Raw genomic sequence first — 15,912 nt, 5'->3', positions numbered from 1 at the left:
ACTGCTACCCCATAAACACCTGGGCAGGAAGCAAATTGGTAGGCTAGAAGTACGACCTGCTCTTATTTAATTTGGGTTGTTATTTTAATTGTTGTTTTAAATAATTGCCAAATTATGTTGTAACCGTTCCATGGATCAAGTGATGAAGGGCAGGTTAAAAATTCACACAGTAAATAAGCAAGAAAGCCTAATATGCCAACAATAAATAAATAGAAATCTGTCAGCAGTCCTCATCCCAGTTTCAGGGAATCAATATAGCAGTTAGAATGTATTGTGAAGGCAAGGTCAGTATAAAAAGCAAAGCAGTGCTCTATATAACTGCCTACATACTTGCTCATGCACTGTCAGATTTTTCACTTGAATATATTCAAATAGGTAACCTGGGATGCACTGACTAACTGTACCGAATCTTACATAAACAAACATCTAATAAAAGGAAACATTTCTAGAGCACAAAGGTTATGCATTCAACACACTTCCAGTGTACTCCTGATGGAATTTTGTTACCAAATTTTTCTGCTGCAAGCAGCAATAATACTTTCAGAATAGCAAATGCATCAAGTCTGTTCAGTTGACTTTTAAGAAATATATTCTTCTATTTCTTCTTGTAGGGCCTGCCCTCTCTCCTGTAATCTTCATAGACCTCTAACCAGATGGTTGCCATTAATTTGATTCTGAATTGATTCTAGAATGTATTTTAATTAATTGTGCGGTTTTATGTACACTGTGCTATTTTTACCTGTTGTTAGCCGCTCTGAGCCCGGCTTTAGCTGGGGAGGGTAGGATACAAATTATTATTATTATTATTATTATTATTATTATTATTATTATTATTATTATACTACACACAGTTTCCCTACTCTAGATGTCTCTGCAGACACCTGTTGTTGGCTGTACTATTCAGTGTCATTTTGTTTTCCTTCTTGTCCCAATATTTCCTTTTTCTTTTTCACTGTATTAAAAGAGTAAAGAAAGGCATGCTAAGAAAAAGATGCATTCCTTTCTGTACAATTTTAATACAAATTCTCTTACCATATTTAGCTTGAATTTCCTACTGTGAGAAAAGACAATAGGGAAGCAAAACATATAGCCCACAATCTAGTGCTGTTTAATGCACCACAGACCCACTGAAATCCTGGGGTGGGTGGGTGTAACTCTTGATAGGTTTCACCAGAATGCAGTGGTGCAGCTAGGCATGGACCTCGGGGCTCAAGTCTAATAATAATAATAAATGTTATTTATATCCTGCCCTCCCCAGCCGAAGCCAGGCTCAGGGCGGCTAACAACAATAAAACAGTACAAAAGTACTGCAAGTCTAGGGCCCTCAAAATGATCACCCAGAGAGCAGCAGATGATAGGGCAGTGGTGAACAAGCCTAACACCAGGCTCTACAAGGCTAATGCTGATGACCACAGCATTCTTTCTTCTTATTCTGAAAAACATTTTACAGTCTAGGACCAGCCAAGTTTTCGCTTCCAAAATTTACTACCGTTTCCCATAACAACGTGGTACTTTTCCCCGAGGTAATTGGTTTACCACCAGTGCAGCAGAAGCAAACCTCACTTTATTCCTGTAGTCATGGGAGTGATGCGATTTAATTGAATTTAAAATGTGGAACTACACATTTTCAGAGCGTGCCTTATTTAAATCAGGGTTGACAAATTATTATTTTTTTATTTGACTTTTTTGTTCTAAGATATCAGGAGTGCAAAGTTGTAAAGCGTACAATAACAGGAGGGACGTAGAAACTAAATATTAATTGCATGTTTCGTAATAGAAGTTGCATGCATGGCTAACTAAATGGCACCCCTCCCCAGAAATCTATCTGAAGTTACCTAGCTGCACCAATGTCATAATATATAAAAATTAGGGGAGTCTCCTTGGGAAGGTTACCTAGAAAGATTTAGGTTCTCTCACTTTTGCCCTAAAGAGTCATTGCTGATCAGAGTAGACAATATGTGGCAAGATGGACAAATAGTTTAACCATAGTATAACTGTTTGCTTCCTAAGCAATCATCTAGCCATTTATGTACTCAGCACATTTGCTTATAGTAATGGCATTACCTTCTTAACCTACTGAAATGTCACTAAATATTATTTTAATTCTTAACAAGCAAAGAAACAAATAAATATTGAGATTAACTTGCTGCTGAATGTCTAAAAATAATACTAAAGTAGATGTTTGGCAAGATCATTAACTGCAGATTTGTTATCACTTAATAAAAATTAACTATGCTGCCTAAAGCATGCTAAAAGGATCAGGCTAAAAATAAAAAAGAGTAAAAGTTATCTTTACTAATTTCATATAAACACAACCAGAAATTATTTTTTAAAAAAGCTGCTAAGATCATGTTATTTTTGTAAACTGCAGAGGTTTTCTTAAAAACATGTGGTACATGTCAAGAAATTTTGTTAAAAAAACAAATAAATCAGTGTGGTCCACTGAGCAAGTATTTTATAGCAGATGGACTGGTGGACTTGCACCTGGGAGATCTTCACTCTGTCATCAACAGGTACCCACAAAGTCTGGTTTGGCAAAACAACAACCCCTTATTCATGGTCACCACCAACCCTTCCCCACCAGCAAATTTGTGCTTGCAAATAATTTGGTGGTTGGATGACCTGGCTGCCAATTTCGCACTAAGCTTGGGGGGGGGGCAGGAGACTGTCCTGCTCCTGTGTTCTGCAAAAGGCCAGCATAAAGGCAGATGCTATACTTCCCTTGATCAAATAGTTCTCTGCAGTTGAGTGCAGAGGCTTCAGAGAAGAAAGGAGTTGAGCTGACATAGTGAAAGCACACACAGTTATCTGTAAGTTGCAGGCAACTCTGGGAACGGGTTGTTGCATTGCAAATCTGGGACAGGGGCAGTTAGCAGAAGGACAGTTGCCCCTTGTGACTGGGATTTACAGACTCGTGATGGTGAAGCTCATGAGAGGGCCATGGGCTGGGCACTCTCTCTCAGCCTACTTCACAAGATTGTTGCGATGACAAAGACAGAATAACTCCTTATGACCCTGGCCAGCGATGCAGCTAGGTAACCGCTGACCACTGACTCGATGGTCTCACAAGAGTCCCAATCAGACTCCCATGTGTATTGCTTCCGTTGTGAAGCACACAGGTAACATTTATCTTCCTCCTCCTGCAAGCACACTCGCTGGTCATTCCATGTGTTACAACTGGAATATATTCCAAAAAGGGCAAACAAAAAAACAGTTTGCCAGATTGATAACAAAATAATAAATACTCTGAGCCTATGTATTTTGCATTTTAAATTCACATGATTCATAGTACCAGCATGACTGCAGGAATAAAATGAAATTTGCTTTCCCTGGAAACAAGCACCTCTTTGTTTTAAAAATAAAAAAATTTATGGATAATAAATGTTTAATGTAAAAATAATAAAGTGTGCATCTGCAACCATATACATGCATGGCTGACCAACCCAACTATATATATTTTTAATGGGAGGAGAATCCCAGTCTGGTCATGCCTGCTGAACAAGAGGCCTGCTTACCACTATATTTATTTGACCATTTGGTTTGTTGCTGCATGGGTGGTTATTCCTTCCACCAGCACGGAGCTGTGAGACCCTTCATTCCAGCCTAAGCCAAAAGGCTGGCTCTGATCTAAGAGGGAACCCTCATTGATACATCATTGATTCCAGCTTTGGTAAGCAAACAAACAAAGTTTCCCCTGAGAATTACAAGATGGCGGCAAGGTTATATATAAAGATAAAAATGTCGAGTCACATCAGACTAAGTCATCCCATTTGTGCAGGGACTTCCAGTTAAGTAACAGAACTTATCCTCCCTCTCCTCCCACCACATGCCCCCAAATCTGTTCTGGGGGTGCATGGGAAAAGGAAAGGAAGGGGCATTTCCATTGCTCAGATAGGATGGCTTTGCCGGATACAGCCTACTGAGAATAGCCATGGTGAACACACCTCACACAGTCATGAGGAAGTTACTGCTTATTTTTTGTCTAGTCTAGTCCAACTGCATTTCATTTAGTCAGTAAGAAAGTTCTCTAAGACGGTAGTTCAGTATAAGCCATTTACTCAGAAGAAGGGAAGTTTCAGTTACCAGAATGGAGGACAGACGCTGAAAATGCAGAATGTAGAGAAAGTTAATGATGGTCTATTCACCTGTTTCAGGAACACTTGGTTAGATGACAGTCACTGATTATTACTGCAGGGCTGGGATTTTTAAGGCAAGTACTCTACATAAATGCCTATTTCAATGGGTTCTAATTATCATAATGAATGGCTGGATATACCTTCAGATTGAACTTTTAAAAAACAATTATCAAATTCCACTAATTTCCTTGTACTACAAATTGCTATTATACCATTACAAGGAGAACCCAAATCTTTAACATTACTAAATATAAGGCACTGAGATCTAAGGCAGAGTTCTTAGACTATGTATAATTCTCTCTCCCCCCCTTCTTACTTTGCTGAGCATTTTACAGCTATGTTAATGGTTGCCCCTTCCTTGCATAGCCTATTTCCCAATACTTGGAGCAAGCATTCCCAATTGTTTAATCATGGCTGAACAACTGAGAGAACCATTACACTTCCCTTACAAAGCATGAATTAACTATCATTACCTCCACTGCACTCAAGTGTAATACTCATACTAAAGTTTATCACAATTAAGGCTTTTAGAAAAGGTGCAACAGGTTTTTATAATGTAGTTTTCGGGATATCACTTTCAGCTGCTGACTGACAAGAATTGATGGATACACACACACACACACACCCGTATATATCCCTCTAGAAAAATGTGATATAATAGCTCAGTTCATAAGTAAGAAACATATTGTAACTGCAGCCAATCAACAGTGTGTGCTTTCCCTCCTTCACTTAGCAAATACTTGAAAAGAAATACAAAAACAAAAGATTCATAAAAATACACCACTTTTTAACATTAGATTTTAAAACATTTGCTGCCTCCATCTGTCTTTTCCAAACAGAAAGATTGCATGTCAGTGAGTCATGATTTCATCACTATTTCATGTAATGCACTGAAACCGCAGCAGGGCAGGGGGGGAATATTAACAATTTGAAGAAGCTTTATGCAATACTTTCTAGTATTGTATATGACAAAAGCTTTTCTGGTAATAATACTATGTTAAAAGAAGCATCCAAAACAACAGCTTCCAAATTTTAGTGCATAGCCTCACACACTTCACTGCTGTATGACTTAAACCCCCCCCCCATAATAAACTAGAATTATATTCAGATTGGTTATCTGCAATGGCTGTTAAAGGACTAGAAAAAGGAATTTTCTGTTTAACTGAACACAGGCAGCAATGAAAAATATTGCATTTAAACTAAACACATGTACAGTTAACAAACCTTTTAAAAAATGTTTTAAAGCACAGCTTTTTTAAAAAAGGCAGAAAACTAATGGCATGCTGAGATCAAAAAATACTGCAATACTTTTCAAGGACAACCTCAAGGTAATACTCAATGACAGTTTTTAGAGCAGATTTTGTCTAGCTGTATAATGCTAGTTCATTGGTCAGGTGGTAGTACACATTACTCATAACTGTCCTTGGACTTCTTATTCATAAACATGAAAATGTATTTTAAAAATGGAAATACGTTGTGAAATCACAACTCAATCACATTTCATATAAGTTATTCAGAGAGATGTCTTTTTCATTTGTTCTGTCTGACCTGACTAAAAGTGCTTCCAGGTCAGACGTGGGTCTTTGCCAGAAGAACATCCAGACATTGGCCCTGTCTGTGTGGTTCTATAGTTGCTCTTCTGCTGGTCAGTCCCTCTAGTGTCCTGCCTAATTACTACTGCTGCACTAATCTGCCAAATTTCTTACCTGCTATCACAGTGGCAGGCACACCAACTAGGGGAGGCCAATGTACTTGGGGGCCCTTCGAAGTTCTTAAGGAGAGAGCTGTGCCCCCTGAATAATGAGTGATAACGTTGTGTGTGATGTCACACAACATTGTGTGTGATACTAAAGTGACACTAAATGATACTAAGCCTTATCACACCCCTGCTGGGAGTTTTCCTCTAAACAAGTAGTCCCGCCATGTTTACCACTTCTTAATAAGGAAGAAGACACTTGCATCTTCTGAATAATTTTAGCTGCTCTTTTCTATACCTTCTCCATGTTTATGACATCCTTTTTGAGATGGTGCAACTAGAACAATACAAAAGATGCTAAATGTGGGTGTACTATAGAGTTTAAAAGGGGGAAGGAACTGGCATTGTGATGCTTGCTGTTTATTTCAATCTCCAGTTTTTAATCATTACAACACACTGAGCTAATGCAGTCAGTGAGTCATCAAGAATTACTAATACCTATTTCAAACGTAGAAGCATGAGCTTGGATTAAAACCCACACTTGTTAGGTGCCACAAGACTAGAAGCTAGCCTGGCACACTAAGCAATAGTTCCCTACTTCCTATGTAACCAAGAGAAAAATATAGACACTTCGGCCAGGAAACAGATACTGCTAACTGAAATCCTTTTGCACTTGGGAATCTGGCAATCAAGAAGATTTCAACCTTGTCCATTTCAGAATGTACAGGAAGGAGGACAGATTTTGAAAAAAAATCAGAAATGTTAGCATCCAAAAGTATACTGCTTATTACTTTCATGCTACTAATTCATACCTCTTCTATTAATAAAATTAACAGCACCAATATCAGGATAAAGAAAACGGAAGGGGCATTGAACACTGAGCAGGAAGACTCATTTTTCCAGCTCAGAACTATAGTCCGACCATCAATTTATCTTACTATCTTTTTATTGGCATAAATCCTACTTTCTAATGGCTGCCTTTTTCCTGCCTGTGAAAAATTATTGGGCAGTTTACACTAACTGCTTTCTGTCATGTTTCATTTCCAAACACCATCTTTTGTCAGTTTATTCCAATCAACTCCAAAATAGACCATTAATGTGAATAAAGAAGATCTGTCTTCCAACATCATTAATGAGATGATTCAAAGAGTAACTCCATCTCCACTACTCCCTGCCCTAAAATATAAACACCTCACATTTTGCAACTGATTCCCAAAATCTTGAGATATGCACGCACATCTGCCTAAAAAAAAAATTAAACCATGCACACAAATATGCTGCATCTTTTTATAGCTATACATATTCACTGGATTTTATACTCTGAACCATGAAGGGGAAAATGGTAGGATCAGAATTCCTCGGGGGGGGGGGGGGAGAGGGGGCGGAATGGGACAGAAAGAAACCTCAGTAGGTGATAAGAAAGGAGTTAACTATGGTGAGCTCAATGCGTTTCAAGTATGAAACCCTTCTTCAAGGTCAGCTCTCATAAGAACACATGAAGTTGCTTGCTGGATCAGATCAAACACCCACCTACTCTGTCATCCTGTTCCCACAGTGGCCAATCAGATGTCTCTGGGAAGCCGGCAAGCAGAACATGAGGGCAACAGAATTCTCTCTACTCGTGTTCCTCTGCAACTAGTATTTAGAGGCATGCTGCCTCTGATACTGGGTGCGGTACATAGCCATCATGAAAAGTAGTCATTAATAGCCCTATTCTCGACACACACACACACACACACACACACACACACACACACATTCAACAGAGTGGTGCCTTTTGCTGTCTCATAGATGCACTATGAACTAAAACAACTTCTTTCCAAAGGCAGTCTAACTCAATCAGTTCACATACAAAGGTCTTCAAATTTCAAAAATAAAGCAGATGACCAGCTTTAAATTTTCTCTACGGGCAAATCATTTTTGATATTAGACCATTTTAGCTAAAATTTCAAAAGCCACAAAATAAAACAGCTGCAGCTTACATTTGCCTTGGTTCAGAGAGAAGACATTTGGTATCTACGTTTCAGAAGCATGTCCTGACTTAGGTAATAGCTAAGGAACAAAAACTCAAGAGAGATTTATGTGTGGCAATTTATATGTGGTAGAACCGGTGATGAATCATTCCTGCAGTTGCAACACTCTTCAGAGATGTTCTGAATGCCACGAAAAGAAACCACAATACAGCGTGACCCGGCCCTTCTGAGGTAAGGACAGGTGATCCTTCCAGAGCTTGCTTCAGAGGTGTTCTGCAAGAGTGAGTGCAACATTAAGTTCAAGACCTGGCCCCTACCTGAACTTGGGAAGGGGGAGGTCAGGATCATGGCAATTACAAATATTCGCTGGTTACCAAGGCTTAGCAAAATTTGTGGATCCTGTATCATATACCAAGATCCTAATATATTTTCACTCATTTTAAAGATTTGTAACCAGAACCATATGTTGTTGTTTTTTCTAATCAGTAATTCAGGAAATTGAATCCATATATCTTGATTGTGGATCAGACAACTTCCAATCCCATGCAAAATCAACCTTTGCAGCTGTGAACATTTCAGGTGGTTTTGTTCACTTTGGGCTTTGCTTTAACAGCATTTTAAGGGAATCATGAACATAAAGTGGAACATAAATGTTCACTAAATAGGTTTTAGGATTTTGAAAGGAAAATGTCCTCCTAACTTTTAAAATATATAATGCTGCTAAGATTGTAACTGCCTGCTAACTGCCTGAAGAAAGTAGTGAATATCTTAACTACGTATTCTCTAAAATAATTAACGGCCACTAGTCACAATGGCCATGTTGTATCTCTAGGGTTCTGAATACCAGTTGCTAGGAATCACTAGTGGGGAGCGTGCTGTTATACCCAGGTCCTGCTTGCAGGCTTCCCATAGGCATCTGGTTGGTTACTGTAGTAAATGAAGGCTGGATTAGATGGGTCTTTGTCTGGATCCAACAGGGTTTTCCCTATGTTCTTATAATAATTCAGGTATAGTACAACATGGCTCCTGGGCATTAAGAACACACAATACAAGTCACTGGCTATTAATGGAACCAAGTAATTGTTATAATTAAATTTACAGCATGATTTAGTTTTAATATGTTTCTTTGTGGTCACTCTTGGAAAGTACACTGCTAACCAAAAAACTTTTAAAACAATTTATTGTTGGCAGGCAGAAAAGCCAGGATATATGTGTAAACAAAGAAATGAATCTGTCCAGTTAACACTGGATTCTGCCCTTAAGTTTATGAACCTGAACACGCCTTCTTAAAATTAAGCTCCACTGAAAATGGGACACATCCAAATGAATATGCTAAGGAAATGGCCAGTTTTTGAAAGGTTAGTGTTTCTCCTATAACCCACCCCCTAAATTATCAATTTTACAAGCATGAGTCAATTCCCTTGTTTCCTTAGGGGTTGAAAAATTATTGATTGGTTGATTGTCAAGAGTGTGCACTCAAATACCAGCCCATAGTTCTCAGTTAAAGAACAATCAGAATTCTTTTCTTAAAAATTCTGAAGAGGAGAGGGAGAGTGATTACATGAAAAGTTTAAATTACATGTAAATATTTGGACATTAAAATCATGATGCTCTGCTGCTGCCTTTACTGTGCAATACTACAGGCAGCAAAATTATGTCAAAAACAGATCTCCCATGTAGCTCAACTGGTAGAGCATGAGACAGACTCTTAATCTCAGGACCATGGATTTGAACCCCACGTTGGGCAAAAGATCCCTGCATTGCAGAGGGTTGAACCAGATGACCACTTATGGTCCCTTCCAACTCTATGATTCTATGAACAATATCTGTATTCTCCCCCAAAATTGTGTGATAAGGATTTTCTCATGGTTAAACTACTGATCCTAAACTCTGAATACTAACCAATTCATACAATATATCTCTAGGGTTTTTTATTGCCATCAAATAACAACCCAGTTCTGTAACATCACTACTAAACCTTTTTCTTTTCTTTTTTTGCTTTAGGGTTTCCCCCCATTAACGCTACTAGTTACCTAACTTTAATAAGCACAAATCTTTCCTTTCATAAAAAAACAATTTGGTGTAAATGACAAAAATAAACATAATTTAAAACTTGCTTCCTCAATATATCTTTTTTTAAAATCATTTTTATTGATTTTCCAATAAAAACAACCAATCAACATGTCCACATCATAATCCAATTAAAAACAAAAAACTAAAATAAAAAAGACCAAAATGTAATTATTAATTTTTCCGGGCTCCCCATAGTCTGGCCCTCTAAAGCATATCTTCCTCAATATATCTTCAAGAGGTGAAAATATTCTTAGTCTGTGAGTACCCTAGACAAGGATCATTCCATCATGATCCAGGGACCAGATGACTCGAGTTGTGACTTGACATAATTATTGGAGGAAGGGGCATGTAAACAATGCTCCCTTGCAGGTCATCTCCACTTACTTGAATGAACTCCAACTAAGATGGGTTATTTCTAGGTCAGTCTGAGGTAACACAGCTGCACCAATGTTATCACTGGCGGACCCAGAAATAAATCAGGAATTCTCACGCAGACTTCATTTACTACTTGTGAAGCTATGAGGGGACTGGATTGGTCACTGTGACTGAAGGCTTTTCTACCTGGTAGTAGAAAATGAAACCAAATCATTGGACAGGCAGCAGTACATAGCTCAGTGGTACAACACATGCTATTGTGAACTCCAATTCAACCTCTGCTATCTCCATTTAAAAGGGTCTTTAGTAGTATGACTGAAACAAATATTTAATCAAGACATGAGACCCACTACCAGTGAGAACAGAAGGATTGGGCTACAATAGCCAATGGTCTGACACAATGGCAGTGTTCACACATCATAGCTAGCGGTCCATCATGAATGTGCAGGTGGATCCTGCTTTGCTCATCCCCCAGTGCAAATGGAAGCAATGAACTATTATTCCCACCTCAGCATTACATCCCAACCAGGGATCATGGTTTGTTTGGATTGAGAAAATGACAAACCCCAGATGTAATGCTAAACCAGGGACTGTGAACTATTGCTCCTGTTAGGGGGGTGATGTGAGGCCTGGAGCAAAATGGGAGCCATCTCTGCAGTTAGAGCAAACCATTAATGATGCTTTGCTTTGCTTTGCTTTGCTTTGCTTTGCTTTGCTTTGCTGTGCAGACTAGGCTAGCATAAGGCATCTCTAGACTAGTATAAGGCATCCACTGTATGTCAATTTTTAGGATCTCTCAGTCATACTTCAAGGCGGGTTATCAAATCCAATTATTTGGCAATATTTGCAGCAACAGACACTTCAGTGTGTCTGTAACGTTGACTGGTACACCAACAAAAACTTTGAAAGCATTTGCATTCCAAGAAATTCTCAGCTGATCTTTTGTTTTTTTAGATTTATTTAAACCAGGAAAAATCGGTCAAGTTAAATCAGGAAATTCAAAGAATACAATGCCAACAAGGCCTTAAGTACTTTACACTGGATTACATCCAATATTTATTTCCTTCTGTTTTACACACTTCCCCTGAGAATCTTCAGGGGGGTTGCTGATTACTGAAAAATTATTGTTTCAGTACAGAGTAGGGTATGATAACAAATTGATGACTTTAACACTAGAGTGATATTTAGTTACAACAGATTGTGGACACGCAGTGAAGTGTAGAGACAGATTAAAAAGGCACAGGGGTTCTATGCTGAACCATATTCTAAAGCTCCCTTTCCCTTTGATCCCCTGCCAGCATTTCAAACACATAGGCAGGCATGCACAAATGTAATAAGTCCATTTCCCAAAAGCCTCCTTCACTCCTGTCCACTTTATACTGCCTTTCCCTTGAAATTTTCTACATTACTGACAGTATTCCATTCATCATTCTAGCTGTGTTATCGGTATTGTAAATTTTCTTACAGCTTGGATCATCGTAAACACTCCCTGTTGTGTGATGAGGAAGCAGTCACTATGGCTGGGTTTCAAAAAGGGAATTTGGAGCATCCAAGAATTTGGGCATGCTTAGCTTGTTTAATGTTCTTTCCAATTAAACAGTAGAGAATGTACCATATAACAAACTATTTTTAAAAGTCCCATCAGCTTCAAAGGTAGCTTGGTATGTTGCATTCATCCCAGCCTATGTTCTGATATTCTGTTTGTTCTGGAATTTTAAAAGGAGTCCAGCCTATTGAGGTCAGACTGCCAGTTATAGAAATATTAACTTGTGTCTTTATACTGAAAAAAATAATACAATTACACTACAGAACGCACCCTACCCAACTACCCAGAAAATTAATCTGCAAAAGTTACTAGTCCATAAAACTTTACTAGTTCACTTGTTTCTGTGTATGAACTGTCTCAAATGGTTAGTCTAAAAATAATGCATATCCTCATGTATAGTGCCATTCATGTGAACATTAACACCCATCACACATGTATTACTTCAAAACTCTTACAATTTGGCAGTTATATGGAAAACTACAATTCATGGAGCACTGCATAAACTAAATAGTGTTGTCATCAGCATAGGTTTTGGAAAAGTGAAAAGTATAACTAGTAAACTAGAAGCTTGCGTAAAACCTCATTTTAGTCATACAATATTTACCTCTGCAAGAGAGTTAAGCAAGCAAATTTTAACCTAGTACAGCGGTACCTCGGGTTACATACGCTTCAGGTTACAGACTCCGCTAACCCAGAAATAGTACCTCAGGTTAAGAACTTTGCTTCAGGATGAGAACAGAAATCGTGCTCCGGTGGTGCAGCGGCAGTGGGAGGCTCCATTAGCTAAAGTGGTGCTTCAGGTTAAGAACAGTTTCAGGTTAAGAACGGACCTCCGGAACGAATTAAGTACTTAACTCGAGGTACCACTGTATGGCAGAGCTGTACATCTCTATCCCCACCATCTCACCTGTTCACTTTTGCTTGCAATGAGGGTGAGATGAAAGGTAGGGAAGGAAGAGTCTGGCACAAGGCATTTTCCATATCTTTTTCCTTCCCAGGCACAGCTCCAGGGAGAAAATGTAATCTGAGCACAGCCAGTTTAGAGTATCCAGGTCATATCTATTTTCTGAGTGACAGTGCAGCACAATTCTGGGTCAATGTAAGGAATAAGAAGACTATACCCTTCTATATGGTCGTTCGAGTATGTTAAAACGTATATTACACTATGGAGGCAGGAGTTGGAAGGTAAAAACTTAATTCTTTTATGGATTCTAAACCTCAGCCATTTACACTAGGATTAGATTCTAAGTAACTCTACATTTTTCATATTTTGCTCACAACCAGGTCAGAGATTGCACTGAACACACAGCAGTTCAAAACAATGCAGTAATTAAAATATGTACATTTAATTCAAATTCACTGTAAAAAAATCAGCGGCTAATCACAAATTGTTCTATCAGCCTCCATATTTCCTACTGCTACCTCCTTGTTTTGTTTTAAGAAGAAAGCCATGATTCAAAATGGAAGCCCAGTATATAAACTGCAAAATGACTGGCAAACTTTTAGCCGATCAAATTATGTGTAAGCAAAGGCATTCTTTCCCAGTGGTAGGCGGCCGCATGCCAAGGAACTATGTGCTAGAACTTGTCCTGTACTACCTGTTCAAAGGAAACTGCGCAAGAATATTTCAAGCTCTGACACATACTACTTTGTGCAAAAACATCCACAGGAGTATTACAAAAAGACAGCAATGATGTTTCAGCAAACCCTGTGTCAAAGGAAAACGCTCCCCTGCATTTTTATCAGCAAGCAAAAAACGAACAATCATACCTTACATAAAACCGTATCACTAACACCAATACCGCTTTGGCAAAGTTCCTCTGGCCCTTACATTTTGGATTCTAGCTCTGTTTTGTACAGATGGAAGTGAAACCTGCAAAGTTGATACCACATTGTGTGCTGCTCCCTGAAAGTATACATTAAACCCCTTAATTTTGCTTTTCTCCTTTGGAAAGGTTTTATTTTAAACAAAACTTTTCTATCTTCTGTTAAGGGCTGCTGCAGATGCAGTGCCGGTATTTAACCACAGCTGGTGCTGTATTTATGCAGCCCTGACTTCTTAGATTTTTATCTTTTAGGAAAGAACCTGGAACAAATTACAGTGGTACCTCCGGTTGTAGACGGGATCCATTCCGGAGGTCCGGTTGGATCCCGAGGTTTCTGCAACCTGAGGACTGCTTCTGTGCATGTGCAGACCACTTCTGCGCATGTAAAATACTTTCGGGTTTGCTGTCAAAGTTTATATAACCAGTTGTTGTTGTTTAGTCGTTTAGTCGTGTCCGACTCTTCGTGACCCCATGGACCAGAGCACGCCAGGCACTTCTGTCCTCCACTGCCTCCCGCAGTTTGATCAAGCTCATGCTAGTAGCTTCAAGAACACCATCCAACCATCTCATTCTCTGTCGTCCCCTTCTCCTTGTGCCCTCCATCTTTCCCAACATCAGGGTCTTTTCCAGGGAGTCTTCTCTTCTCATGAGGTGGCCAAAGTATTGGAGCCTCAGCTTCACGATCTGTCCTTCCAGTGAGCACTCAGGGCTGATTTCCTTCAGAATGGAGAGGTTTGATCTTCTTGCAGTCCATGGGACTCTCAAGAGTCTCCTCCAGCACCATAATTCAAAAGCATCAATTCTTCGGCGATCAGCCTTCTTTATGGTCCAGCTCTCACTTCCATACATCACTACTGGGAAAACCATGGCTTTTACTATACGGACCTTTGTTGGCAAGGTGATGTCTCTGCTTTTTAAGATGTTGTCTAGGTTTGCCATTGCCTTTCTCCCAAGGAGCAGGCGTCTTTTAATTTCGTGACTGCTGTCACCATCTGCACTGATCATGGAGCCCAAGAAAGTAAAATCTCTCACTGCCTCCATTTCTTCCCCATCTATTTGCCAGGAGGTGATGGGCCCAGTGGCCATGATCTTCGTTTTTTTGATGTTGAGCTTCAGACCATATTTTGCGCTCTCCTCTTTCACCCTCATTAAAAGGTTCTTTAATTCCTCTTCACTTTCTGCCATCAAGGTTGTGTCATCTGCATATCTGAGGTTGTTGATATTTCTTCCGGCAATCTTAATTCCGGCTTGGGATTCATCCAGCCCAGCCTTTCGCATGATGAATTCTGCATATAAGTTAAATAAGCAGGGAGACAATATACAGCCTTGCCGTACTCCTTTCCCAATTTGGAACCAATCAGTTGTTCCATATCCAGTTCTAACTGTAGCTTCTTGTCCCACATAGAGATTTCGCAGGAGACAGATGAGGTGATCAGGCACTCCCATTTCTTTAAGAACTTGCCATAGTTTGCTGTGGTCAACACAGTCAAAGGCTTTTGCATAGTCAATGAAGCAGAAGTAGATGTCTTTCTGGAACTCTCTAGCTTTCTCCATAATCCAGCGCATGTTTGCAATTTGGTCTCTGGTTCCTCTGCCTCTTCTAAATCCAGCTTGCACTTCTGGGAGTTCTCGGTCCACATACTGCTTGAGCCTTCCTTGTAGAATTTTAAGCATAACCTTGCTAGCATGTGAAATGAGTGAAATTGTGCGGTAGTTGGAGCATTCTTTGGCACTGCCTTTCTTTGGGATTGGAATGTAGACTGATCTTCTCCAATCCTCTGGCCACTGCTGAGTTTTCCAAACTTGCTGGCATATTGAGTGTAGCACCTTAACAGCATCATCTTTTAAAATTTTAAACAGTTCAGCTGGAATACCATCACTTCCACTGGCCTTGTTATTTGCAGTGCTTTCTAAGGCCCATTTGACTTCACTCTCCAGGATGTCTGGCTCAAGGTCAGCAACCACACTACCTGGGGTGTACGAGACATCCATATCTTTCTGGTATAATTCCTCTGTGTATTCTTGCCACCTCTTCTTGATGTCTTCTGCTTCAGTTAGATCTTTACCACTTTTGTCCTTTATTATGGTAATCTTTGTACGAAATGTTCCTTTCATATTTCCGATTTTCTTGAACAGATCTCTGGTTCTTCCCATTCTGTTGCTTTCCTCTATTTCTTTGCATTGCTCGTTTAAGAAGGCCTTCTTGTCTCTCCTTGCTGTTCTTTGGAAATCTGCATTCAGTTTCCTGTATCTTTCACTATCTCCCTCGCATTTTGCTTGCCTTCTC

General features: G+C 39.4%; 1 protein-coding gene across 17 annotated transcripts in view; it reads right to left on the bottom strand.

The window, feature by feature from the left end:
- Positions 1-15,912, bottom strand: part of ARID1B (AT-rich interaction domain 1B) — a 357,120-nt gene that overhangs the window by 292,270 nt on the left and 48,938 nt on the right. The window contains exon 1 of one of the 17 annotated variants that reach the window (XM_083496344.1): positions 5,843-5,948. The exons of 15 other annotated variants lie outside the window; for them this stretch is intronic. The gene's annotated coding sequence lies outside the window, so the exon portion shown is untranslated. Of the gene's footprint in view, positions 1-3,944; positions 4,101-5,842; positions 5,949-15,912 lie in introns of those variants that run through there. One more of the 17 variants, XM_083496345.1, reaches the window with a different exon arrangement.

Source organism: Podarcis liolepis (genome assembly GCF_965112155.1).
Source record: "Podarcis liolepis genome assembly, chromosome: 3".
NCBI classification, from domain to species: domain Eukaryota; kingdom Metazoa; phylum Chordata; class Lepidosauria; order Squamata; family Lacertidae; genus Podarcis; species Podarcis liolepis.
Note: the sequence above shows the minus strand (reverse complement) of the source record. Positions and strands in the feature narration are given on the sequence as shown.